The 26,399-nt window shown below is 39.5% G+C and overlaps 1 pseudogene; it reads right to left on the bottom strand.

Moving 5' to 3' along the window:
- Positions 1 to 4,087, bottom strand: part of LOC137017429 (zinc finger protein 665-like) — a 28,138-nt pseudogene extending 24,051 nt beyond the window's left edge.
- Positions 4,088 to 26,399: the final 22,312 nt, after the last annotated feature.

Raw genomic sequence — 26,399 nt, 5'->3', positions numbered from 1 at the left:
ACACAGAGTTTGATCTATTTGTAACCGTGGCTGTTTCAGAGGATGAGAGTATAATCCAAGCACAGTAAACATTTATTGAAACAAACATAATACAAGTTATTGATGTGACTTTTAAAACTGAAGCTTTTATCAAAAAAACTAAACATCTAATAGTGAAGCACTGTATCAGACCTTGATTTCTTTTTACTATAACCATGTGATCTGTGACGTCTAAAGCTTTGTTTTCACACACAACCTTGGGACTGCTTTTTATTCTGATTCAAATAACATGAACTCTTGCGCAAGTGTCAGGTGTCATTCGCTTTTTTGATAAGAAAAAAATATAATACCAATAGATATTTAACAAGTTTGTTTGCCCATATAATCTTTAGGGTATTAGGTTAGCTAATTAGGCTTGCTGTCCACTGAGGAGGGGCTCGATGAAGCAGTTTCAATTCAAGCTCTGATATATCCCCCACAGTGAATAAATATAGGATATGATTACATAGGGCAAGGTACCTGAGATGAAGGTGGAGGGATGCTGGAACGGCTGAGACTGAAGAGAGGTAAGCAGCTACTTATATACTCTGGCTGTTGATTGGAAGATTTGATGGGCTCGCTCCTCCTTAAATTACTTTTAGGAAACTAATTTACATGAGTAGTTTTGTGCATGTTCAGTTTGTTTTTATTCCCAGTTCATAAGTACTTCAACTGACCATTCTATGATAATCTTCATTTATTTTGATAATACTATATGCCTAAACTTGCCCAGAAGTCAAGTCAAGTCACTTTTATTTATATAGCACTTTTTACAATGCAGATTGTGTCAAAGAAGCTTTACATTGATAACTGAAATATGATTTTGGCTGCACAGCAGCTCTTAGAGAATAGTGTCAATGCAGGCAGATCAGAAGCACTGTTATCAAATGTCAAGTCAAATGTCAAGTGTCCCCAACTAAGCAAGCCAAAGGTGACAGTGGCAAGGAACCCAAACTCAAACAGGTGACAAATAGGTGTTAAAATGGAGAGAAAAAAATCTTGGGAGAAACCATTTCTCCCAGAAATTTATTCACAGATTCGTTTATTCAAATTGTTTAAGTAAAATGACATGTGATAGACTTTTTCTATATAGTTTAATTATTTTCATTATTTTACATGCTTTTCATAGCACAAACTGATTAAATAAAAGTAAATCCAGGCAAAACTGATAAATCCGGATGTGGGCAAGAAAGGCAAATCAAAACTACCAACAAACACGTAAACGTAACAACCGTGGAAGGACAACACATATGTGGTTCAGGTAATATGTGCATATAGTCTGCAAACATAAAACAAAACACTGTTTCTTTTTGTTAAATGTCAGTTTTAATGATCAGTAATAACCATTATAAAAGTTTAAGCAAAAGGTATAAGAAGCTACAATAAGAAATAAAGCAAACAATTCAGTCAAACGTACAAAGGCAGTGCTCCAGTAGGCTACAAAATTAAATAGCCTAAATATATAAAGTTATGAAACTTCACTTTCACTTCAACAAATTATAGATTCATGACCAAAGATCACCTGTTATATATACAAAAGATGAATTGTATCTCATGTTTAACCACTACAGAGAGTACAGAGTACTAACCGAGGTAAGACTGTAAGACGGATCAAGAACATGCTGGAAATCTCAGAAGCATAGACCAGGAGACTTTGGGATCTCTTGAAGCAGAAGTTACTCTTTATTGAGAAACACACTGTGCGTTGCTGTGGTCATCGAAAATCTAACTAAGGCAGTGACTTGGTAGTTCATATACATTCAAGGGGGAGGGATACATAGAGTAGAGGTGTGGACAATCTAAACAAAGGATGCAAATGCAGTACAGGAATCAGATCATTTCCCAGCCATGATCTAATCAACATAAATGTGTCATTCAAATGCATAGGTGCTAATCCAATCAGTCTGACAGTATCACCCATACCTTTACATTATCATAGAGACAAAGGCACTGCTGTCTCTTGAGCTTGTCCTGGCAAATGGTCAGGATGTAAGATCCGCAGATCGTAAACAGATTCTTAAATTTGTAATTCCACAAACACATACGGGGATATGAAAATTTCTTTGGCTAGATGTGAACTTTGAATTAGATCAGATCTTGGGCAGCAACTGATGAATTTCACAAGAACAGACAATAACGCATATTGAGAAACGGCTAACTATGAATAAATGAATGAATGAAGCATTTATATAGCACTGAACTATGTACTACTGTATCTACACAATCACATCAGGGGTCGCTCCTCATCCACAACCTGGATAATTCAACAGCAGACACAGAGCAACAGCGCCAACTATAGGTGGAGAGGAGAAATTTTTCTCTCTGTGTCTCTTCTGAGCTGTGGTGATGTGGTTTCTCCACTGCATGGATCTTCATGTGTATCTTCAGGTGACTTTTAGTACAGAAACTCTTTCCACACTGATCACACGTGTACGGCTTCTCTCCAGTATGAATCCTCTCATGTGTTTTCAAATATGATAACGTATTGAATCTGTTGTCACAGTGTGAACACTTGTAAGGTTTTTCTCCAGTGTGGATCATCTCATGTGTTTTCAGATTAGATGACTGATTGAATCTCTTGTCACAGTGTGAACACTTGTATGGCTTTTCTCCAGTGTGAATTCTCTGGTGCTGTCTTAAACAGTTTGCTGTAGTAAACATCTTCTCACACTTAAAGCACACAAGATCCTTTACAGCAGTGTGTGTTTTCTGATGCGCATGTAAATATTGCAGCAGTGAAAAACTCTTTCCACACACAGAACATGAATGTGGCTTCTCCTTCGTATGAACTCTCAGGTGTCTCTTCAGGTCTGATGACCCAATAAATGTTTTGCTGCATTGATCACATGTGAACAGCTTCTCTCCGGTGTGAACTACCATGTGACGAACAAGACTTTGTTTTCTTGAGAATCTCTTTTCACACTGATCACATGTGAACAGCTTTTCTCCAGTATGAACTCTCATGTGAATCTCAAGATGATGTTTGTTTGTGAAACTCTTTCCACATTGAACACAAGTGAATGGCTTCTCTCCTGTGTGGATCAACATGTGTCTCTTAAGATGTATTTTTTGTGTGAAACTCTTCTCACACTGGTCACATGTGAACGGCTTCTCTCCTGTATGAACTGTCATGTGACGATTAAGATTACGTTTGTTTGCGAAGCTCTTTCCACATTGATCACATGTGAACGGCTTCTCTCCAGTATGAACTCTCATGTGACGATCAACACTATATTTAGTTGTGAAACTCTTTCCACACTGAGTGCAGGTTGTAGATTTCTCTGTATTTTCAGTCTTTGAGCGACTCAAAGGTTTTTCTCCAGGTTTGTCATGATGTTTCTCCTCCACTTCATTCAGTTCTTCACTCTCCTCCTTCACTTCCATCAGCTCTGAAATTAAAGAAAAAAAGATTCATTAAATTTTCAGTACATCAAAATAAAATAAAACTAGCTAAACCTCGCTAGATTCCAGTAAGACCAGACAGCCAAAACCTAAAAATGTGGTGACTTTGGTATCATATGATGGTATAAAAATATCAAAAATATCAATATCTACTCTAGATACTCTAGATACTCTAGATCTCAGTTTTTACACAAATGAACTACTGCATTCATCAACCCTGTTACCAAAGTTACTGTAAGAAGAGATTTTGCTCAAGTTACACTCACAACCCTGTCAGCCATTCCGGAAAGTTCATTTACTTCAAACATTTACAGTTTATTCCTAAAAATAACAATGTTGTGAACTATATTGAAAATACCTAAATTCTGGAAACACTCTTGCAAACTGTGAAGCAAATATTGAAATAATGTAAAATAAATATTTAGTTTGATCTGATGTTGACAATCATTATGAAAGTTTCTCAAACTTCCCTTTATTGAGCTTTTATTAGAAAAGAACATTATGTCTCATTTCATAGTTTAACTGTTTCTCTAAATGTGCAGAAGTGCTTGAATCTTTCTATCATGAATGTTGTTCAGCGTCATGAATGAATGAAGAATAAACACCAACCTCTTTGTTCTTCAGTATCTTCAGTGTGTTTCATTCTGCAGGGTTCTGGATCACTCATGTTCTCACTGTCCTCTTTAATAAACTCAGTCTTTGCAGATTTCAGCTCTTCCTGATGCTCTGATGCTCATCTGATGGGAATATTCCTACTTTTATTGATGAACTGCTGTGGGAGGAGCTTCACTGATGATGTGATTGTTGTGGGAGGAGCTTCACTGATGATGTGACTGCTGTGGGAGGAGCTTCACTGATGATGTGCGTGATGTGGGAGGAGCTTCACAGGTGAATTGCAGTGGGCGGGGCTTCATTTACTGAACTGAAGATTTGTTGGAGGAGCTGATCTGCCAAAATCAAAAATATATCAGTTACTGTGTTTAAATGTACAAAAGCAATTTTACATCGAAAACCCATTAAATCCAAGTGTCTATTTTAATGGTTCAAATTACTTTAGTGAAAACAAAATGTTTCAATGTGCCATCATCATTTAGTGTAACAGATATATTTATGTACAATTGAAACAATAGTTATTTTGACCTGTACTTAAGAAAGTATACAAAATAATAAGAGATCATACTCAATTTAATTATATTTTAAATTATTAAAACATTCTTGCTGAGTGAAATGAGTGAAATCTAGTGGTTTGAAGGAAAGTGGTAAAGTATAAAGATTTAAAATGACAATTAGAGTATTTTGGGCATCACTGTGATCCTTAAATACATTCTTTCTTTCTTTCTTTCTTTCTTTCTTTCTTTCTTTCTTTCTTTCTTTCTTTCTTTCTTTCTTTCTTTTGTTTGCTATAATAACCCCTTTTATATTTGACCCTTAAACTAATTGCATTAATCATTTATATCCATCTATTGTAAAGCAACTGATGCTAATTCAGAACTTTTTTGTTTCTAATTCTAACTTTATTCTGTTTCTTCATTAAAATAATGGAAGATATCTAGAAAAGCTGTAAATAACTCTAAGAAAAATATAAATAAACACACTTATTTATAGTCATCAAATCCCCTCAGTCTGTTGACAGCAATGAAATGAGCTTTAAGTGTCAATTTACAGCAGATCTGAAGACATCAGCATAATAAATGAGGTGAAAACAGGAACTATTGACATGAAATAAAGAGTGTTTTCAGCAGTTTCTCTGTTAATATAGATGACTATCAACACTCATTCAACAAGACATTCAGATCATCTCACTTTATTCAGATCATCTCACTTTATTCTGAGTGTTTGCTGTTAGAAACTGATTGTTTGAGTCAGGATATATGAGAAAAGACTATAAAACTGCTCTATTGAAAGACAATGCTATTTTGGTAAAGGATCAGGATATTCCATTAACTGCTCAAAATCTGAGATTCTGCCCATTGCTAAAGTGAACTGGAACGCTGAGCTATAGAGACCTACCCATTCAAACGTATAACCAAAACAATAACTAAAGCAGCAAACTGAAAAATCTATAAAGGATCACTCCAGCATTATCACTCAAAATCCATCTGAAACAAATGATTTATTTAGGTTATATTACTCAAATCACTACTCTATGGACAAAAATGCATCATTAAAATAGAATCTTTTCCGAGGGGTGTCTCATTGCCTCAGGTATCACACACACAATCATCAATTACAAAAAAACTTTATCCATCCAAGAAATCACAAAAGCACTCCATTGCCTACCAAATAACAAATCACCTGGTCCAGACGGCTTCCCAGCAGAGTTCTGTAGTCATTTCTGGCCACTAATCTCTCCTATGTTTCTTAAAACTCTATGCAAAATTCATGAAAAATGAATGGAATAATACAGCAACATATGAATACTGCTTACATTTCTTTCATTCTATAACCAAACAAGGATCACACCCATTGTTCCAACTACCATCCAAAATCATTGATTAATGTTGATTTAAAATAATTAGTAAAGCACTGGTGGGAAGACTACAATCTGTGATATAAATCATGATACACTCTGACCAGACTGGCTTCATAAAAGGGAGACACTCTTCAGAAAATACCAGAAGGTTTAAAAGTATAGTTGATTTCTATAACAATTCATCAAATGCACAGACCACCATTTATGATTGTATATTTAGATGCAGAAAATGCATTTGATAGGGTAGAATGGTCCTTTCTTTTTGCTGCACTTAGTCACTTTGGTTTTAAATCATATTTCATCAGCTGGATTTAAACACTCTATAATACACCAACAGCATCGGTCATAACTAATGGTATTATATCAAATCAATTTTACTTAAAAAGAGGTACCAGACAAGGCTGACAAGGCTGCCACTGTTACTACATCTCTTTGCACTTTTCATTCAACTCTTGGTAGCTGCAATAAGACAATCACATAACATATATGGAATCAAATCAAAACATTACCATCATAAAATAAGTTTGAATGTGGACAACAATATTTTATATATCACAAACCCATCATATCACTTCTATCAGTTCATAATCTGTTAAACCATTTTGGTAAAGGATCAAGATATTCCATTAACTGCTCAAAATCTGAGATTCTGCCCATTGCTGAATTGAACAGGAATGCTGAGCTAGAGAAAGGGCAATAGTAAGTAATCCTTTCGTTTGTTGTTTTAACTAGTCCGTCTCCTGAAGATTATTTGATTCAATTTTCCTTGACCATTTTTCCTGCCTTGATTCACATTTCCGGGGTAGAGGACTAAAGGGAATCCTCTAAGTTTTCAATTTATGTTTCTCCCTTTAATCACGTTACAGTTTCCCAACCCTAGACTGGGAGATCTTGTAACAATTTAATAACACACAAACCATTTAAAACTGTAGTTTACTATGAATGCTAACCTTTATGCAAAATTAGACTACCATGTTATTTATGTTCTCCATTTGACCATGCATTTTATTTATTAATTTATTTATGAATTTTTATACTCCAATTTATCATTTTGTTTTGAATGTAAGTTTAATTACAGAAATTCCAGTATTGAAAACAAGATCAGTTCTTCTCTAAGTAAGATCTTTCCCGTAGGGTGTGTTACATGTTAGAAATCTAATTACTTTATTAAATATTGCTGTCAGTCTGTCTGAAAGAGCTGGGAGAATAAGGAAGAAAGCATTTGTGAAATTTGGATAAGGAGACAAACTATGATAGTTGGGCTGTCTGACTCTGTGGTACTTGGAAGGGGTTTATAGTCAGGACACTTTCCAAAGGGGGAATTTCAACTGCATTGCATAAAGATATCTCCAAAAGGGGGACTGGGGCTGTGTGTCACAGTTTGAGATGTTGAAGAGAATGAAACTTTGTGTATCAGTTAAAAGTGCTTCCATAGGTAGAGCTAGACAGTTGTCCTGACATGTGATTTAGATCTGCTCTGATGGACAACAAAAAGCTCCCTGAAACTTCCTAGCTCTTCCATCCAGATAGCGGAATTAACTGTTTTTACTGTTATTTCTATTTCTTTATTACTATGTATTAGGTTCTTCATTACATAAAGCACTTTTAATTACCATTGTGTATGAAATGTGCTATACAAATAAAATTGCCTTGCCTTTATCACAATGAATGTTGTTATTATAAAATCATACAATGTTTCATAGTTATAGTTAATTTATAGCTATTAAGCAGTGGTTGATGAACATGAGTGTCATTAATGTTTGTTTTTTCTGTTATTGTCCATGTCAAATTACGAGAAATAACAGATTATGGTCTAATATCATATATCCTGACTCAAATAATCAGTTTCTAACAGCAAACATTTAGAATGAAGTAAGATGATCTGCTAATGATCTGAATGTCTTGTTGAATGAGTGTTGATGGTCTGAGGATCATCAATAAACAGAGAAACTGCTGAAAACACTCTTTATTTCATGTCAATAGTTCCTGTTTTCACCTCATTTATTATGCTGATGTCTTCAGATCTGCTGTAAATTGACACTTAAAGCTCATTTCATTGTTGCCAGCAGACTGAGGGGATTTGATGACTATAAATAAGTGTGTTTATTTCTGTTTTTCTTACAGTTATTTACTACTAGAAAGAAAGAAAGAAAGAAAGAAAAAACATCTTGTCAGTATTTAGAACAAGAATCATTTTCTGACATTCAAACACTGTATTTAAGGATCACAGTGAAGCCCAAAATACTTCATTTTAAATCTTTATACTTTTATCCACTTTCCTTCAAACCACTAGATTTCACTAATTTGTAAGCAAGAAGTTTTTAATCATTTAAAATATAATTGCATTTAGTATGATCTCTTATTATTTTATATATTTTATTAATACTGGTCAAAATAACTGTTGTTTCATTTGTACATAAATATATCTGTTACACTAATGATGGAACATTAAAACATTTTCACTAAAATAATTTGAAACATTAAAATAGACACTTGGATTTAATGGGTTTTCTATTAAAAATGGCTTTTGTACATTTAAACACAGTAACTGATATATTTTTGATTTTGACAGAGCAGCTCCTCCAACCAATCTGCATTTCAGTAAATGAAGCCACGCCCACTGCAATTCACCTGTGAAGCTCCTCCCACATTACTTACATCGTGAGGCTCCTCCCACATCACACACATCATAAATGAGGCTCCTCCCACATCACTCACATCATCAGTGAAGCTCCTCCCACAGCAGTTCATCAATAAATGCAGGAATATTCCCATCAGATGAGCATCAGGAAGAGCTGAAATCTGCAAAGACTGAGTTTATTAAAGAGGACAGTGAGAACATGAGTGATCCAGAACCCTGCAGAATGAAACACACTGAAGATACTGAAGAACAAAGAGGTTGGTGTTTATTCTTCATTCATTCATGATGCTGAACAACATTCATGATAGAAAGATTCAAGCACTTCTGCACATTTAGAGAAACAGTTGGATTATGAAATGAGACATAATGTTATTTTCTAACAAAAGCTCAGTAAAGGGAAGTTTGAGAAACTTTCATAATGATTGTCAACATCAGATCAAACTAAATACTTATTTCACATTATTTTAATATCTGCTTCATAGTTTTCAAGAGTGTTTCCAGAATTTAGGCATTTTCAATATAGTTTACAACATTGTTATTTTTAGGAATAAACGTAAAGTAACTTTCCAGATTGGCTGACAGGGTTGTAAGTGTAACTTGAGCAAAATCTCTTCTTACAGTAACTTTGGTAACAGGGTTGATGAATGCAGTCATTCATTTGTGTAAAAACTGAGACAATGGATTGAGATTATTTTCTTGTCCCATCATGCTGTAGACAGAGTCTAGATGATGTCACTTCCTGGGTGTTTTTGAAAGCAGGAAAATCATGTCAGAAGTAACAGGGTTGAGTGAATCATGAAGGACACTGATAATAACACATTTAAAGATGCAGTCAGTCTAGACTTTGAGCATGTGAACTTTCTACAGACGCTGAAACGATCATGATATGATGTCACACTCCACGAAATTAAAACATAAATAACAAATAATACATATTCAATCTACTCCACTTTACTGCAAACTTCACCTGATCTTGTGTTTCTGGTGTCCCACATTCACATGTGTATGAATGGAAGTCAGTGGAAGGAAAGTCTAGTGTGACCGCCCCTTAATAATTACACAGTTTTAGGAAAATAAATTAAATATCAGTCTAAAAGTTGATGTCAAAATAATGCTGTTAATATCACATTAGATATTTTTGTCATTGATCAAATATATTTAATAGTTCTCACTACAGAAACATGATCTAATTTTTTAAATATAATAACTGAGTAAAGAACACAGGACTCTTTTCTCCTCTATTATCTGTGCACCCCTCCCTCACCCCTCATCCCTTCCTCTCCCCCTGATTAAATGGTTAAAAAATTTGTTATGGTTGATCAATCCGCTGTCTCATTCTGGTGTCTGTGTGTTTGTGTGGGTGTGTCTGGTTGATGGTTCTGTGTGGGCGTCGCCGCTGATTGTTGATCAGCGGCAGCTGTGTGCAATCATTATCTGCCTATTTAACACCTTGTCTTTCGTCTCGTGTTTGTCAGATCGTTGTTTGGAATCCTGGTGTTGTGTCCTGTGCTCTCTCGTGTTTGTTTGTTCCCCGGAGTGGATTACCTCGTCGTTGTTTCCTGTTCCTGTTCTCCGTCGGACTCTCACTTTGGATTGCACTCACGGATTCGGACGCACGGACTCACGACACCATATCACCTCACCACAGGATTTCCAGCTGCCCATCGAAGTCCCTGCGTCACCACTCTCCTGCTACTGTCTCTCCTCGTTTAATGACTAACTCTGGTGTGAAGCTCTAATAAAGAGATTAACTTGCACTTGCATCTGTCATTCTTTCCGTGACAGAACGATCTGACCAACTATTGATGCAGCAAGTTCAGCAGCGTTGACGGAGTTCATCAATCACAGCATTTCTCGTATGGATCAACAACAGGAGAGTATCTCTTCAACCGGATGCGCAGTTCAAGCGCTGGTGACGCAGGTGTCCGAGCTCTCCCAGCAGCTTCAAGAACTTCGCGCTCCCACTGTGCCACCCACGACGCCGATTCCCCCCACACCTCCGGAGCGAATGGACCAGCCAGAGCCACGCCTCCCGGTTCCGCAGACCTACGCTGGTGAGCCAAACTTTTGCAGAGCCTTCTTGACCAGATGTTCCATGCATTTCTCATTGCAGCCACGCACATTTGAAAAAGAAGAATCCAAGGTGACGTTCGTACTGACGCTTTTGACTGGTCAGGCTGCTTTGTGGGGAACGGCGGTGTGGGAGAACCAGGACCCATGCTGCGCCTCGTTCCAGGCACTCGCCGCCGAGATGAAGAGGGTGTTTGACCGTGCGGTGGCGGGCAAGGACGCCGCCCGACAACTCACTGAGCTCAGACAAGGAAATCGCACGGTCGCCGAATACTCTATTGAGTTCCGCACCCTGGCGGCGGAGTGCCGATGAAACGAGGAGGCGCAGTGGGATGTATTCCTGCATGGGTTGGCCGACCGTGTCCACAGAGAGATCTACGTGTTGGACCTTCCTCAAACCCTCAATGGACTCATCGATCTCGCCTTACGAGTGGATGCTCGCCTCCAGCGGCTGGAGCGTCTCGCTCTTCCCAGTCCTGTTTCCCGTGGAGCGGAGGGACGGTCGGCCAGCTCAGCGGACACGGTCGGCCCTTCATCCGATCCTGAACCCATGCAGGTAGGGAGAGCTCGGCTTTCCCGGGAGGAGAGAGAAAGGCCGAGAAGTCCTCACCATCCACTCTCCTTCCGGTAAGACTGAGATGGGCCACACACAACCTCACCTGCCAGGCACTCCTAGACTCTGGGGCTGAGGGGAACTTCATGGACACCGGCTTTGCACGCAACAACAACTTACCCACCATTCTACTCAACCAGCAGATCACAGTCAACGCACTCAACGGACAACGGCTCCCCAACATTTCTCAGTCTACCGATTCCATTACTCTCGTCACGTCTGGCAACCACACCGAAAGCATCAAGTTTCTTCTCATGGACTCCCCACTGGCACCCATTGTACTCGGACACCCTTGGCTCACTGAACACAACCCCAAGGTCGACTGGCAGCAGCACTCCATCACGGAGTGGAGCACTCATTGTCACAGGTCTTGTCTTTTGTCTGCTTGTTCCACTGTGTCTGCTTCTGTGTTACAGGAAGAGGTGGTGGATTTGTCAAACGTGCCCACGGAGTACTCGGATCTGAAGGAAGTGTTCAGTAAGTCCCGTGCTGCTTCTCTTCCTCCGCACCATCCCTACGACTGTGCTATAGATTTAGTGCCCGGTAAGTCTTCGCCTAAAGGCAAATTATACTCTCTGTCCGCTCCCGAGAGGGAGGCCATGGAGAAATATATTTCTGATTCTCTGGCAGCAGGGTTCATCCGTCCTTCCTCTTCTCCAGCGGGGGCGGGGTTCTTTTTTGTGGGGAAGAAGGATGGTTCCTTGCGACCTTGTATTGATTACCGAGGGCTGAATAACATCACGGTAAAGAATACTTATCCTTTGCCGTTGATGTCTTCAGCCTTTGAGAGGTTGCAAGGAGCATCCGTTTTCACTAAATTGGACTTAAGAAACGCTTATCATTTGGTTCGCATCAGGAAGGGGGATGAATGGAAGACCGCTTTTAACACCCCTAGGGGGCACTTTGAATACTTGGTCATGCCCTTCGGGCTGTCCAACTCCCCGGCGGTCTTCCAGGCACTCGTCAATGACGTGTTGAGAGATATGGTCGACCAGTTCATTTATGTCTACCTGGATGACATATTGATTTTTTCTTCATCTCTCCAGGAACATGTGCAACATGTCAGACGAGTGCTTCAACGTCTGTTAGAGAATGGGCTTTTTGTCAAGGCGGAGAAATGCGATTTTCATGCACAGTCTGTTTCTTTCCTAGGGTACATCGTCTCGTCTGAGGGAGTGCGCATGGATCCTGACAAAGTTAAGGCTGTGGTGGATTGGCCTCTGACCGCCTTGACCTCCCCCAGAACGACCTTCAGGTGGTCCAATGCAGCGGAGGCTGCATTTACCAAACTGAAGAGTCGCTTCGTTTCGGCTCCCATTCTCATTGCCCCTGATTCCTCACGTCAGTTCGTGGTGGAGGTCGATGCGTCAGAGGTGGGGGTAGGTGCAGTGTTATCTCAGCGTTCTCCCACAGACGATAAGATGCACCCTTGCGCGTATTTTTCTCATCGTTTGTCTCCCGCCGAACGCAATTACGACATTGGTAACAGAGAGTTGTTGACAGTCAAATTAGCGTTGGAAGAGTGGCGACATTGGTTGGAAGGTTCTGGGGTACCTTTTATCATTTGGACAGATCAGAAGAACTTAGAGTATATCCGATCAGCTAAAAGACTTAACTCCAGGCAGGCTCGGTGGGCACTTTTTTTCGGACGATTTGATTTTTCTCTCTCGTACCGCCCGGGCTCCAAGAACATCAAGCCCGATTCTTTATCTCGCATTTTTGACCCTTCCGAACGCCCGTCTACTCCCGAGTGTATTCTTCCTGAGACATTAGTGGTCTCCACTCTTACATGGGAGGTCGAATCGAAGGTCTTGGTGGCCTTAGAAGGGGTAACGCCTCCGCCCGGTTGCCCACCGAATCGTTTATTTGTGCCGGAGAGGTTGAGGTCCTGCGTTATCAAATGGGGTCACTGTTCCAACGTAGCTTGTCATCCAGGGGTTAATCGTACCAGGTTTTTGGTTAAGCAACGATTCTGGTGGCCTGCCATGGCTCGTGACATTCGCAGTTTTGTTTTGGCTTGCTCGGTTTGCGCCACTGGTAAGACTTCCAACCGACCCCCAGATGGGTTACTCCAACCGCTGTCTGTCCCTTCGAGACCCTGGTTCCACATCGCGCTAGATTTTGTCACCTCCCTCCCACCCTCTCAGGGTTACACGGTCGTTTTGACCGTAGTGGACCGGTTCTCGAAGGCGACTCATTTCATTCCCTTAACCAAATTACCATCTGCTAAGGAGACAGCGGTAACTGTCGTTGACCACATCTTTCGGTTACATGGCCTCCCGGTAGATGTGGTGTCCGACAGGGGTCCCCAATTTGTGTCCAAATTTTGGCGAGAGTTTTGTAGATTACTAGGGGCGACTGTCAGTCTTTCATCTGGGTGCCATCCCCAGACCAATGGTCAAACCGACAGAGCCAACCAAGATTTAGAGAGAATGTTGCGATGTTTGGCTTCCAAGAATCCTTCCTCCTGGAGCCAACAACTCTCTATGATTGAGTACGCACATAATTCGTTACCAGTGTCTTCCACGGGCCTCTCACCGTTTGAAGGTAGTGTAGGTTACCAGCCACCTGTTTTTCCCAGTCTGGAATCTGAAGTCGCGGTCCCCTCCGCTCACGCCTTTGTCCAGAGGTGCCACCGCACTTGAAGTAGAGCCCGTGAGACTCTTCTGCAGGTGAGGGCGCGCACCAAGGCTAAGACTGATCGCCACCGGTCGAAGCCTCCCGTATACGTCGTGGGTCAAAAAGTGTGGCTTTCTACCAAGAATATTCCGCTCCGCTCCGTTTCTAACAAGTTAGCTCCCAAATTTATCGGCCCGTTCCCTGTCACCAAGATCATTAGTCCGGTGGCAGTCCGACTCAAACTTCCTCCAGCGTACAGGAGAATTCATTCCGCCTTTCATGTCTCCAAAATTAAACCTGTGTTTCATTCACATCTTAATCCGCCCACTCCGGTTCCCCCACCGCCGCAACTCGTAGACGGTGAACCCACTTATTCGGTCAATCGTATTCTGGACTCTAGGCGGAGGGGACGTGGATTCCAGTACTTGGTGGACTGGGAAGGTTACGGTCCGGAGGAGAGAAGTTGGGTTCCTGCTAGGGACATCCTGGATCACTCCCTTATCGATGATTACAATCGACAGGTTCTGGGAACGCCGTGAGGCGTTCCTAGGGGGGAGGGTACTGTCACGGTTGATCAATCCGCTGTCTCATTCTGGTGTCTGTGTGTTTGTGTGGGTGTGTCTGGTTGATGGTTCTGTGTGGGCGTCGCCGCTGATTGTTGATCAGCGGCAGCTGTGTGCAATCATTATCTGCCTATTTAACACCTTGTCTTTCGTCTCGTGTTTGTCAGATCGTTGTTTGGAATCCTGGTGTTGTGTCCTGTGCTCTCTCGTGTTTGTTTGTTCCCCGGAGTGGATTACCTCGTCGTTGTTTCCTGTTCCTGTTCTCCGTCGGACTCTCACTTTGGATTGCACTCACGGATTCGGACGCACGGACTCACGGACTCACGGACTCACGACACCATCTCACCTCACCACAGTATTTCCAGCTGCCCATCGAAGTCCCTGCGTCACCACTCTCCTGCTACTGTCTCTCCTCGTTTAATGACTAACTCTGGTGTGAAGCTCTAATAAAGAGATTAACTTGCACTTGCATCTGTCATTCTTTCCGTGACAAAATTCTAAAAATTAGGTGAACTTCACAGGAGCGCTAAAAAAAAACCCACACATTATACCTTCACTGAGACCGCTAGATTGAGTTGTTGGGATGACAGGTGGCTCTTTACAATTGGTTGATTAATCTTAATGCAATTAATTTATGAAAATGCAAATGCATAAAAATGATCAGAATGTTTTATAGCAGTTGTCCATCACAGCAAGGCTCAATTTTACGACCTTTCACTTCACATTTCTCTTTTCTTTCTTTAAATTATTTTGATGTACTGGAAATTAAATTACCTTATTTTCTTTGATTTCAGAGCTGATGGAAGTGAAGGAGGAGAGTGAAGATCTGAGTGAAGTGGAGGAGAAACATCATGTCAAATCTGAAGAAAAACCTTTGAGTCGCTCAAAGACTAAAAAGACATTTTTTAAAAAAAGAAGAGCAAAGAAATCTTTCACTTGCACTAAGTGTGAAAAGAGTTTCACAACCAAACAAAGTCTTGATGTTCACATGAGAGTTCATACTGGAGAGAAGCCGTTCACATGTGATCAGTGTGGGAAGAGTTTCACAAACAAAGAAAGTCTTAAGATTCACATGAGAGTTCACACTGGAGAGAAGCCGTTCACATGTGATCAATGTGGGAAGAGTTTCTCAGTAAAACAATATCTTGAGCATCACATGAGAGTTCACACCGGAGAGAAGCCACACACATGTGATCAATGTGGGAAGAGCTTCAGTGAATCTACAAACCTTAAAGAACACATGATGATCCGCACTGGAGAGAGACCGTTCACATGTGATCATTGTGGGAAGAGCTTCATACGAAAAGTACATCTAAAGGATCACATGAGAGTTCACACTGGAGAGAAGCCACACACATGTGATCAATGTGGCAAAACATTTGTTGGGTCATCAAAGCTGAAGAGACACCTGACAGTTCATACAAAGGAGAAGCCATATTCATGTTATTTATGTGGAAAGAGTTTTTCACGGCTGCAAAATTTACATAAACATCAGAAAACACACACTGGTGTGAGAGAGTACATGTGCTCTGAGTGTGAGAAGATGTTTAATACAGCTGAACATTTAAAACAGCACCAGAGAATTCACACTGGAGAAAAACCTTACAAGTGTTCACACTGTGACAAGAGATTCAGTCAGTTAGGAACACTGAAAAAACACAAGATGATCCACACTGGAGAAAAACCTTACAAGTGTTCACACTGTGACAAGAGATTCAGTCAGTCATCATCTCTGAAAACACATGAGAGGATCCACACTGGAGAAAAACCTTTCAAGTGTTCACACTGTGACAAGAGATTCAGTCAGTCATCACATCTGAAAAGACATGAGATGATTCACAGCAGAGAGAAGACGCACACGTGTGATCAGTGTGGAAAGAGTTTCTCTATTAAAAGTCACCTGAAGATACACATGAAGATCCATGCAGTGGAGAAACCACATCACCACAGTCTGAAATGAAGTAGTTCATCTTCATGTGCTGAACAAGAAAATCTCTTCTGTGTAAGTTAGCCACAGCCAAATCTGTCCTCTCTAGCTTTAGTTGGCCCCATGGGAGACATTTGACTGTTGAGGTGTGTGTGTTGGGGGCAACTGGTGATGAAGAAAAATGCCATGTGGCAATATTGATAATATTTCCATTTTAAACCATGAAGGCGAGCCAGTTGATATCACACAATCAATGTGCAAACCAAATGGATGTGTTTTGCTTTATAATGATCGCATTAGTTGAGCTGCATGCGCAATGGGCGCTGCCATGTTAGTTTGTGCCACACAGAGAATCGGATCTGTTAGATTTACAACCCGTGAATTTATCCACTTCTCCCAAAATACATGAAAGTAAGTGAGTGGGTGAACGGAGGAAGAATAGAGTAAGCTTTTAAGTTACTTTCACATTGTGTATCTGATATGAATAAAACATGTGGTCTAATTATTATGGAAAGTGTTGTTATTTCCACTTCTATAGACATCATAGTGTATTTTACAAACTCTAAATGTATTGTTTTGTTAGTACTCGTGTATTTAAATGTCTGAAACCTAAAATAATCATTATTTGGTTGTAAACACTGCATAAATGTGATAAATGAAAAGTGCTGCGGGCGTCCGTCTCTGGTTTAGCGCCAGCCAAAGCGCGCAAGCATATTTGAATTTGGCAGTTGATCACGTGATGCACTGAACATTCTAATCACACCGGTGTGATCGTACGCTCCTAGGACCAGCCAAGACTGATCACACCAGTGTGATCGTACACATCAAAGGGTTAAATGAGGAGTATGCCATCTAACTAATCTTTTATTATCCTTGCTGTGCATTGGTTATGTGGCGATGTGCTATGAAATTGCGGGGAAAATTAATTGCATTATTAATTTAATAATAAAAGTAGCATTCAAAACAATTACCTGTTTTAACGATTACCCGGCATAAAAACGATTACCTGTTTTATCCAAATCCACATGCATGTACTGTTCTGTTAAATATTCTCTTATTTCTTGGGCTTCACTTTCTGACTTTCTCTGTGTCTTGGGATTTTTCCATTGTGCAGCTCATGTGCCTACCTAGACAAAACAACAAGTAGTAGTCCTTGGACACACTGACACTCTCAAACGTAACCAGAAGTTGAAGACACACACACATTTACACACATACATTTTTTATTTGTTATTATATTTTGTGAAATGCTATACATGGTAAGGTTTACATGGTAAGTCGTAGGATTGGATGCTCAAGCCATCCTGGAGATTGTTGTTTAACCTATGTCTATAAATATGACCCTTCTTCCTGAATAAATCTGAGAATGCTTTGTACCACACTTGATCTGTGTCTGCTTGGTCATTCTCGCGAGATCTCGCGCTGCTGCTGCCACACATCACAGGGGTTGAGGCGCCTGTTTCTTAACTGATGACTGGAATTACAAATATACTACCTATTACTGAGATTTTGATCTAACAGTTTGGGGGCTCGTCCGGGATATTCCCAAGAAACACGGGACTGGGGGACTGAGAGGTCATCCTTCATCACAGGTAAGTTGTTTTTTAATAATTTCCTGTGGTGGTAGGATTGATTGAACTCATCCCATGTTATCCTTGGATGCAGCTCTAAGAGTTAGTCCAGGAAGATTTGTCTGGAAGGGTACTGTTTAAAAGCACAGCTACCTGGCAAATATTTTGGTAATCCCTCCGGTGCGAGGAAGATCCGTGCAGATCCACTCTGACGGAAAACAAAGTGTTAATGGGAATATTCCGGTTGACAAATTAATAAAATTGGCTGAATAATTATAATTAAAGAATTATAAAAAGACCCCTTTGGTGTGGTGTGGCAAATTAAAAATCAAAGCAGCTCCCAGTAAACGGGCAGACTGTGAGAAAGCAAAATGTGAACAAAAATCAAAGCCTGCTTTAATGTTTGTGAGACGGGGAAATCAAATTTCCACATGTCCTGCTAAGGCAAGTGACATTGAAAGTATATGTAACAATCTGCCTTCTCCCTCTCATCCAGTGAAAATTGTGCAGATTCTGGAATGTCATACACGTTATGCACAACTGACGGGTCCAGATTTTAAAGTAATACTCCTCAGAACTTTGGGGGATGATGTGACAGAGACAGAGATAATTGATGTGTCCCTCTGGAATGACTGGAAAAGGGAAAGGAAGGCGAGAGAAATGTCATTATTGTGGCAAACCTGGTCATTGGGCAAAAGAGTGCAGGAAACGAAATGATGGGGAAAGACACAGACAGGGAGAAACAGACAAAAAGGAGAATTAAAAACTCCAACCAAGAGTAACAAATACCAAACAGAATGGAATGGACTCCCCAAAAGGGATGCCTAAGGAGTGAAGGAACTCCAAGTACTTCTGCTCACTCTAAAGTATAAAAATAACAAAACTGATTTGCCAAATATTGAATTGAATGTAGATGGTAAAAAATATTGCCTGTGGTCACAAGTGATGGTCAACATTTTATGAAAATGACTTTGATAATGATTTTTCTTTTTCTTCCCTTCTGTGCTGATGGTGTCCACTGAGCCACACCCTCATCCTACTGTGTGAAGCTGAGAGTGAGGGAGAAGAGATAGCGTCACTGAAATGAGTAAATCCAAAACTGTGACACTGTGGGCTAAGCACAAGCTTTCATTAATGATAAACCATACACTGCGTTACTGAAAACAAAAACACCGGTCTATGTAAAACAATACCCTCTTTCTCCAGAAGGGCATTGAAACTGTGATTGAAAATTTGTTAAAACATGGCATTATTATTAAGACGCACTCACCATATAACACACCTTTTAATCCTATTCTCAAAGCAGATGGACAAAGTTGGCGACTGACACAAGATTTGAGAAAGATCAAAGATCTGATCTTTCACCAGTGGTACTGGATGTGCATACTGATATCTGAAGAGGTGCAGCCATTATTTTCATTTATGTACAAACAACAACAATTTACATGGACACGTCTTCCTCAGGGCTATGTTGACTCGCCTGCTGTGTTCTCTGCAATTGTGCACAAAACCCTCAGCAACATCAAGCTCCCACCAACTACGCTCATCTCAGCCACAACAACAGAGAACTGAACAGGCCTCCGTCATTGTCTGCTTCAAGAAAGAAAGTACAGTGGGTGAGACCACAAGTCTGTTATCTGGGACACATTATCTCAGAAGGCCATTGACACCAAGCCTCTCCACAACAAGTCATCAAGTGGACTGTTGAAATGAACTACAAAAAAGACTTCCACCTTTACGTGCACGAGAGCGAGGGCATTGCAGCAGGGATACTGGCCCAGGAACACGGTACAAGTTATCGCCCTTTGGCATATTTTTCCAAAACATTAGACATTACACAAGGTCTGCCTTTGAGCAGTGGCTGTTGCTGCCCTGATGGTATGAGATGCTGGAAAAACAGTACACATCCACTGACGTTACACACCTCACATCAGGTAAATGCAATTTTACATAATTTTAATACACATGACGGCACAGTGCAACTAAAAATTCAATGCCAACATCTGTGCCACACACTGCTGTCATTGCTTTGAGAGAGCTGACCAAACCACTGACAGCACTGATGAGGTACCTGATTGTTTGAAAACAATTGAAACTGAAACTGCTTGTAGGACCGATCTGTTAGATACGGCCCTAGAAGAGGGGGATAGTCTATATGTTGATGGTTCATGTTCTAAACCATCAGATGGTTTATAGTTATGCAGAAAAACATTATCATACACATCAGCACAGGCAGTGGAACTTGTTAATAAAATTGTCAAAATTTATACTAATTCTAAATACGCATTCTGATTTGATAGTAGATTTAATTAATGTAGTCAAGGTTAGGGGACATGCAGCAGGAGATTAAGAGGAAGCAAGTAAGTAATCAATTGGCCAAAGTCGACACTTGTGTTGCTTATACATCACTATCATGGTCTCTCGCACACAAGTGCTGCTAAGACAGCTCAGGCAATTAATGCTTTATCTGTGCAAAAACTAACATCCATTGACAGATTCACAAAGTGTCCAGAAGCTTTCCTATGTGCGAGGGAGAATGCAAAGAATGCAAAAAAATGATACCCAGATTTGGGATACCAAGTGTCATTTAAAATGATTATGGAACACCTTTTACATCCAAAGTAACACAATTATTGGCTAAAACTTTAACTATTGATTGATTTAACAGAACAATCAAAGATATATTAACTAAAGCGTGTTTAGAGACGGAAAAAATTGGATGACTGTATTGCAAGCTGTTTTAGCTGAAATACGAATGACACCATCCTCCACTACTAAAATGTTTCCTTTTGAAATTCTGATGGGTAGGCCTTTCCAGACACCATTGGTCAAAGGCCGCGCTGGCGTTTTTCTTCTTTAGGTGAAATGGAGGATCCTGGACGACTATGTCACGGAGCTGGTCGAAAAATGTAATTCTATTAATGGTGATGTTTCACTAACTCTTCCTCTCCCCTCAGAGAAACCAACACACAAGTTTGTGCAGGTGCTGATGAGGAGTCTGAAACCAGTCAAGATCGGAGAGCCAAAATATCTGGGGCCGGCCATGGTGATTGCAGTGACAAGGATGGGAGTGCTGACTGACCTGCAGCCGCAATTGATGCACGCGAGTAGACTGAAGGCTGCCACGTGCCAAGGGGGACGTTCAGATTAATTTGGAGAGTAAACATATGGCCGGAAAGGAGCTGAACACGCAGCGTTACGTCCATATGCGATCTGACTAGTTAATCTGGACCAGCATAACAACGTCAAGGACCATGGAAGGAGAGAGCAGTTCAGCAGTGTTGGAGAAAACTTTGACTGCAGAATGGGACTTGTAACAATAACTTTGAACTCGGCTATGCCTGCTGCCATGACATGGACACATGGACGACACAAAGGACTCTTTGATTTGTCATGCCATACACAGCGTCTGGTCCGTTGTCCCTCTAACTTACAATGCTGCCAAGACAATCAACATGAACTATGTAAAAAGGACAATGGTTCTCTAACTGGGCGACATACTTTAATTTGTTGTTTCCTGTTCTACTGTTTACTGTTTACTGATGATTTTACTGCTTTTATGTTTGGCTCCATGCATATTACAATCCATACAGGGAATGATTAAGACAAGTCTTGGAATATGTGATTATGTCTTTAGATTTTGCTTGCTATTATTTGAAAAACAGATTGATCAATTTTCTTTAAAGGGAAGCACTAAATCATAAATGATTTAAATATTTTTTTTATTTCTTGGGCTTCACTTTCTGACTTTCTCTGTGTCTTGGGATTTTTCCATTGTGCAGCTCATGTGCCTACCTAGACAAAACAACAAGTAGTAGTCCTTGGACACACTGACACTCTCACACGTAACCAGAAGTTGAAGACACACACACATTTACGCACATACATTTCTTATTTGTTATTATATTTTGTGAAATGCCATACATGGTAAGGTTTACATGGTAAGTCGTAGGATTGGATGCTCAAGCCATCCTGGAGATTGTTGTTTAACCTATGTCTATAAATATGACCCTTCTTCCTGAATAAATCTGAGAATACTTTGTACCACACTTGATCTGTGTCTGCTTGGTCATTCTCCTGAGATCTCGCGCTGCTGCCACACATCACAGGGGTTGAGGCGCCTGTTTCTTAACTGATGACTGGAATTACAAATATTCTACCTATTACTGAGATTTTGATCTAACATGTTCAATATTCAGTACTGCAATGTCCGAGTCTCTCCTGTCTCATGATGTTTCTCATGTGTACAGTGTTCATATTAGGACTTCCTCACACCTCAGTCATACAACGAAAAGGAGTCATGCCTCAGACTAAAGGGCATCAGTCATTAGACAAAACGGCATCGCGCCTCAGACTGAAAGGCTTCAGGTCTCAGGAAAAACGGCGTCAGGTGTCAGGTCTCGTACAATTAGGCATCGAAATAAACAGCCTCAGACCAAAGGCATCAGACAAAACGACCTCAGACTAAAAGGCCTCAGACTAAAAGGCATCAAACTCAAAGGCATCAGACGAAACGGACTTAGAAAGAAGCGAATTGCCCCACCTCAATGTGATGTCACGTGCACGCAGTGTTCTGTTAAATGTTACACTAAGTTGTATAAAACATATCCCACTGAGATTGTTTTGTAAATTTGTATTATTCAGTAGTTTTATTTGCATGTAGGCTATAAAAAGTTAACAAAATAACACATTGCAACTACCTTGCATTAGCCTAGTTCTGTCAACACTGCATTGGCTTCCTTTTAAACGTCGTATAGATTTTAAAATCTTGCTAATTACATACAAAGCACTAAATGGTTTAGCTACCCAATACCTGAGCAAGCTCTTAATGCATTATAGTCCTTCACATTTATTGCGATCTCAGAATTCAGGCCAGCTGATAATACCTCCCTTGTGAAAAAAAAGTATACTAAGTATACTTGCAGCAAGACTAATTATTAGTATATTTCAAGTGTGTTAATGATTAGTTCATTTAAAGTGTGTTATTTTGAAACAACTAATTTTGTACTAAGTATATTTAAGTTGAAATTAAGTAGTATTAAAATACAACTTTAAGTATATTTAGTATACTTATGTGTACTAAATTGGAACAACTTCAAGTATACTTAGTACACTTTAAGTATATGTCTGTTTAGGGACTAATTACATGCTTGATTAGTGATATTAAAGTGTACTTAATTTGTGTTATAAGTATACTTTACTTGTGTTAAAAGTATATATTTTTTGTTACAATATAAGTTGCATTATAAATATACTTTATTTGTGTTATAAGTATACTTTTATTTGTGTTATAAGTATACTTTATTTCAGTTATGAGTACACTTTGTGTTATAAGTACACTTTATTTGTGATTTAAGTACATTACAAAATAATTATGAGTGTCTTCACATTTGGCTTATTAAAAAAACAAAAAATTACACACTTTGCAGTCAATAACAATACACTGTGTTATTACTTATACTTTGTATAATATAGTCAACATTTGAAGCGGATCAAAACCTTTAATCAAAGTTGTCCTAACTTTTTTGATCCACTTCAAATGTTGATCCACTACTGTACTTTGAATTACATAATCTCACACAATACAGTTGTGCTACTATTTAAATACAGTTTAATACATTTTCCCAAAGTTTAATGCATTTGTTTTCAAGGCCATTCAATTAAATAAAATATAAGAACATCACTAATGAAGAGACATATTTCATTGACAAATCCAATAGTTTTTATTTAAACTTAATATAGATTCAGCATAACTTACCATGTTTTTCATTAAAGAAAAAAAAAAATATATATTGGACCATGGTAACCCTCTATACACAAATACAAATTACACATTATATTCCATTTTCTGATGATCTAACTCATTGTGTCCGATGGCACAATGATGACCGCAGAGACTCGTGAAGAACAGCATCTGTTGACAGAATATACAAAGATATAAGACACTTTATATGTTCAACCCTTTATTCACGTTTACAATAGTCTGTCTAAATCCTACATTGAACCAATACTATTTTTGAACAGTAAATGAGGATTAGCAGCAGGGAACTGTATCAGAATGGCATGTCGATATTTTAGGTACATAGTCAAGCATAAAACACTTTATGAATTAATATCGTACAGAATACGGGCCGATTTGACCAATCATATGTGCCATAAACCACCACACACAAACTCAAAAAGGAGATATCAAGCAGAAATATTGTTAAAGAAAATAAAATAAAGTTTGTTAACCGGTAGACTACAACTCACCTCCCAATAGCAGCACTTTTCTCCGGTTCTTTCAGGATCGCGTAGGCCATTAGATTAGCCAGTTGTCGTCGCCATCACGGTCAGTCTGCGATGTCACTTGATTGAACTGGTCAGAATCCCCAAGATTGAGCGATGTATTGCGCTTTCAGTTTTTTATTAAATAAATTATACATTGCAACATTATACTTCACCTGAGTGACTGAGCGAGGGGATTCAGACGACGACAGTGACGTCAGCAGCTCTGATTGGCTGAAGGCAGTGAGCAACAAAATCTGATTGGTCACAGACCAAGTTGAAGAGACATTTGAATTCCGATAAGTTTAACCACTCGACATATTTTTTTTCGCATTACTTGTGCTTCTGGTGTGTTGTTTAATATATTTGTGTGTACGATTGTAAAATGATTCTGCCAGTGTGAACTTAATAAACATTTACACATATTTGTAAATTATAGGCTACACTGCATATATTAAATGGTCTTGTAATGCATTCATACTGAAATAAATAGCACAAGTAATATAATGAATTCCAAGGATGAAGAAGTAAACTTAAAAAATATACTCAAATGTAACTTTAGATACACTACAACTTCAGGATATTAAATAATGTATTTGTTAAATGTACTTTCAGTGCATTGTTACAATGATCATTTTCAGCACACTGTTAAAATATACCTCAAATATATTTTTATAAAGTGCAAATAAATACACTTTTAAAAAATAAACTGAACTTACACTTCAAGTATATTTTTCTAAAATATATTTTTTAGAAAATATACTAAAGTACAATTATTTTAAAGTGTGTTAAAAGTTGCATTGTGAAAATATGATACTAATATAATTTTTATATATTTAATGATAGTACATTTTTTGTTAGTATATTTGCAGTGTACTATAGAAAAAGGGAATATATTTAAAATACAATAAAGTATACTTTTTTTTCACTAGGGCTAGAATATCAAAATCAACCACAGACGGTAGATCATTCTCCTATTTGCCACCTAAACTCTGGAACAATCTTCCTAGCATTGTTCAGGATGCAGACACACTCTGTCAGTTTAAATCTAGACTAAAAACACATCTCTTTAACCTGGCATACACATAACACATTATCAATTTATATTTTAAAATCCATTAATGGATTATTAGGCTGCATAAATTAGGTCAGCCGGAACCAGGAACACTTCCTATAACACCTGATGTTCTCGTTATATCAGAAGAAAAATGGCATCTACGCTAATATTAGTCTCTCTGTTTATCCCGAGATTTACCGTAGTCAACCGGATCTGGGCCATATCCATGTGAGATCGAGGACCTGCGCCTTGACATGTACCACAACGCAGCCCTGAAGTATCAGCAAAGATTGAGTCAACTAGATCATCCATTGCGAAGGCCTTGTAGCATATGTACAAATATTAGAATGGGCAATAAAATCTGGAATCTTCAGAATGCTGTTAACCTGCTGAACTGTGTTGTAAATCTCTCACCGGCTCTAGCCGGGCTGCGAAAGACGAGCACCTTTGGCACGTTCATGGACCCTCTGAGGTAAAACAGAGGGCCCCACTTCCTAGCTCTTGGGACATCAAAGGTCCCCTCATGTGGATTAAGTGCCTGATCACATTCCAACATACACCACACACATACAGACACACACAGACACACAAACATGCATTGAAGACTGTATGTGTAAAATATAATTATGCCTAAATGTAACCGCCGTTGTATGTCAAATTGCATTAGTTATTCCCACTGTATAAGCTTAGCTTGGATTGTAGTTGTGCTAGTGTAATTTCTAATGATACTACTGTCTGTAAACCATAACTTATTTTATATGCTTTTCTGATCTGTCGAGTTTGGTCCTGTTTTAAAGCTCTTGCTACCTCTCATTCACTGAGATATGTCACATAGTTGCAAAATGCATTGTTCTATTTGTTAATGGTACTATGAAGGAAAATGCACCCTGATCTAACATATCATAAATTATGCAAATCGTCTTGGGTTACGAGTGTAACCCTTGTTCCCTGAGTAAGGGAACGAGACGCTACGTCAGTGACGTGATGGGAATCCTCTGCATTTTTGTGTTCGTGAAGCACTATTGTATCTAACCAATGAGAGAACGCGACGTCAGAGGCGGGTGACGTCACGAACCGGAACCTATAAAGCATGCCCGGAAACAAAGAACGCTAGCTTCTGTGACATGTCTGAAGTAAGCGCTCCAGGCATGCTGGAGGTACGGCAACGTGACGTAGCG

Source organism: Chanodichthys erythropterus, chromosome 3 (assembly GCF_024489055.1).
Source record: "Chanodichthys erythropterus isolate Z2021 chromosome 3, ASM2448905v1, whole genome shotgun sequence".
NCBI classification, from domain to species: Eukaryota; Metazoa; Chordata; class Actinopteri; order Cypriniformes; family Xenocyprididae; genus Chanodichthys; species Chanodichthys erythropterus.
This window is presented reverse-complemented; position numbering and strand designations above follow the sequence as displayed.